Raw genomic sequence first — 3898 nt, forward strand, 5'->3', positions numbered from 1 at the left:
ATGTGAACATGAAGGACAGATTTCAAAAGCTCCCCTAAAACAGTTTCTCCCTCTCTTAGAACTCATTTGCCTTTGCAAACTGAAATTAGTGTTTCAAGTTAGAATTCCATCTACCCTGGTTGCAGAAGACTTAAGATGTTAGATATCCTCAGGCTTTTCTTCATCTGTAAATGAGGGGCCACGCCCCTCAGAATGCATACAGCATTGCCTAAACCATGGGGTGGGCCATTGTTTCCAAAAGCAGGACAAGTTGAGAGGCTCTCTTACTGTAATTCACACAAATCCTAGTCAAACCGTACTGCATTCTGGGGTCACTTGAAAATGTTAACTCGGTAAATCTCCCTTCTCATGGTAAATGTACATGTTCTTTCAACCTGGCTATTGCAGATGACAATAAAGACCCTATGGTTCAGCTTTGGGTTGCTCTATTCTATTTTAAAGCTCCACCTTGTCCATCTTCACCAATCCCCATTTACCTTTTTACTATTGATAAGGCATAAATTATGCTGTGTGGGCTCTGTCACCATTTTTGGTGCTTTGCTCCAAGGTGAAATGGAAGCTTATCATTAGTCCTTTCCCTGGTTCTAACATCTATACTGGACACAGGTAGAAAATAGTAATGATTCCTCTCTCATAACTTATAAGTATCATGCTGAAGTCCTTATAAAAGTAGGTATTCAATTCTTATGAAAATACAACTTCCCTCCTCTCCCTGCCACAGACCTTTCTTCAGCCCACATCCATATCTATCTTTTCTGCACTCATTCAGTCCTCTTTTTTACTCAATTTGGCCTTTATTTTTATTACCCTTTAATGATCTTTAAATGCTTAATGTGCACATGTCCTTCTTCACATGGCGGCAGGAAGGAGAAGTGCCAAGCAAAGGGGGAAAAGCCCCTTACAAAACTATCAGATCTCATGAGAACTCACTCACTATCATGAGAACAGTATGGAGGTAACAGACCCCATGATTCAATTACCTCCCACCAGGTCCCTCCCACAACACATAGAGATTATGGGAACTACAATTCAAGATGAGATTTGGATGGGGACACAGTCAAACCATATCAAGGATAGAACCAGGGGTAGAAACCAGACTCAAACTGGGTACTAAAGTTGCTCTACTGTTTACTGTAGAGGTACGGGCACTTGAGAGCAGAAAGTAGCCAACAGTGGTCAAGTATGGTAAGCAATTAGGCAAAAACATAAGAATAAACTGAACATCTTTAACCTCAGGTTGTATTACTGAAACTACTGTGAAGTGCTTCCCGTTAGGAGCATAAGAGGCTATTCACCTTTAGGCCAGTGTTCATATTCATGGTGCCAGGTAGCTCTACCTCATCACAACTCTTATTTTCCATTTCAACATCTCTCTTTTTCAAGTCAAAATTATTAAGATATAATTTACACACAGTAAAACTGCTCTATTTAGTGTACAAATCTATGAGTTTTGGCAGATGCATACATTCTGTCACCCACACACATCACAGTCAAGATATCCAACAGTTCCATTACCCCTCCTCAGTTCTCTTAAGCTCCACTTTATAGTCAACTCTTCTCACCTCCCAGGCAACCACTGATCTCTTTTCTCTTTTTATGATTTTGCCTTTTCCAGAATGTCATATAAATGGAATACAGTATGAAGACTTTTTAATCTTGCATCTCTCAATTAGAATAATGCACTTGAGATTTATTTATATTGTGTGTAGGAGCACTTTATTCCTTTTATATGCTGAGTAGATTCTGTTGTATATATGTACCACCATTTGCTTATCCATTCACAAATTAAAGGGCATTTAGGGTGTTTCCAGTTTTAGATGATTGTAAAATATGTTTGGGTTTTTGTGTGATCATGTTTTCATTCCTCTTGGGTAAATATCTAGGAGTAGGATTTCTAGGTCATATCACAAGTGTATGCATAACTTTATAAGAAACTCCCAAACCATTTCCCAAGTGTATGCACCCCTCTGCATTCCCACCAACAATGTCTGAGAGTGTTAGTTTTTGTCCATCGTCAATAGCTTTTGAAATTGTTTTTATTTCAACCAAGTAGTGATCATTGTGGCTTTGATTTGCATTGCCCTAATGACTACTATAGTAAATAGACAATAGCAATAAAAGGAACAAAATACTATACACAACATAAATAAATCTCAAATGCATTATTCTAAGTGAAAGATGCAAGACTAAAAATGCTTCATACTGTATTCCATTTATATGATATTCTGGAAAAGGCAAAAGGAGAGAAAACAGATGAGTGGTTGCCTTGGGGTGGGAGGGGTTGTGCATCTTTTCATGTGCTTATTTGCCATCTATGTATCTCCTTTGGTGAAGTGATTGTTCAATTATTTGCACATTTTAAAACTGGATTGTCTTCTGAGTTTTAAGAGTGTTTCATATATTCAGAATACAGTCATTTAATAGGTATGTTTTGACTGGGCGCAGTGGCTCACACCTGTAATCCCAGCACTTTGGGAGGCCAAGGCAGGCAGATCATGAGGTCAGGAGATGGAGACCATCCTGGCCAACACACTGAAACCCTGCCTCTACTAAAAATACAAAAAAAAAAAAAAAAAATTAGCTGGGCATAGTGCCTGTAATCCCGGCTTCTCAGGAGGCTGAGGCAGGCGAATCGCTTGAACGTGGGAGGTGGAGGTTGCAGTGAGCCGAGATCACACCACTGCACTCCAGCCTGGGCGACAGTGTGAGACTCCGTCTCAAAAAAGAAAAAAAAAATACAGAAGCAAAGATCATTCTGTTTTGGGTTGGGTTTATAGTTTTATAAACATCATGCCAAATGTTGACATCTTATAGTATTTGGCAGGGTTAAGTATGGAACTGCTTGATCAATAAATACAAAAAATGCTGAAAATTCTTAAGACATTTCTGATACTACTTTACCAATAATTTGAAAGCCAGCTTATTTATTAAATATTTTACTTACATCACATAAACTTGAAAAACATTTAGGTTTCTTTTTGTGTGTGTGTGGTGGATCAATGTGTGCTGACTGTGAGCAGGACTCTACAGTGTCTCACCACTGAATTGTTTCTGCCCTCTTAGATGTCTGTTTCTCTCTCTGGAATTCTATTACCTCCAAGAGGGCTCAAAATGCCAAGTGATCAGTTCTTATGTGTTTCCTGGAAGAGCCTTTCTAAACTAATTTCTTGGGGGTTGCCTGTAGGGCCATTGCACGTCTCAGGAAGTCAACCCCCAGACACTTTTACTTGGTCCCCAGTCCCCCAGGAGCATCTTTCAGCTGGGAGGAACAAAATGCCCTTTTTCTTCAGAGCCGAGGACCTTAGTCTCATTTACCTATGAAAATAACAGTTCAATTCCTCACACAAATGCACAGACAAACCAATTGGGCTTAATTTTGGAAGAAAAATCAACGGAGAAGACTCTTTAGAATGTTCCTCCAAACTAGAAACCAAATGAGGTGCCCAAAAAGGGGTCCTTCTCCTTGTCTGTAGTAAAAGGCAATGGAGAACATCTTCAGAATGCACCTCTGAACTAGACAGGGATCCCAAATAACCTTCTAGGAGGAAAAACAGAAACTCAGAATAAATCAAGGACCATCAGCCAAATGGGAGGTCCAGTGCTCAGGAGGACTTAACAATTCCACTGGAGGAAATGCTCATAGTTGGGGAGAACTTCCAATGGGCCCCTGCTGGTAACTTAGCTCCAAGTTCAGCCAACTCCTTCAGGTCTCTGAGTCTGAGGCCTGATGCTAGGTGCCAAATTATTGTAAGTGAAAGAGCAAAACTCTGTAAATTATTTGAAGAGATTTATTCTGAGCCAAATGAGTGACCAATGGCCCATGACATAGTCCTCAGGAGATTCTGAGAACATCTGCCCAAAGTGGTTGGGCTTTAAGTTGGTTTTTTATATTTCATGG

Source organism: Colobus angolensis, unplaced genomic scaffold (genome assembly GCF_000951035.1).
Source record: "Colobus angolensis palliatus isolate OR3802 unplaced genomic scaffold, Cang.pa_1.0 Scaffold10, whole genome shotgun sequence".
Classification (NCBI taxonomy): Eukaryota; Metazoa; Chordata; class Mammalia; order Primates; family Cercopithecidae; genus Colobus; species Colobus angolensis.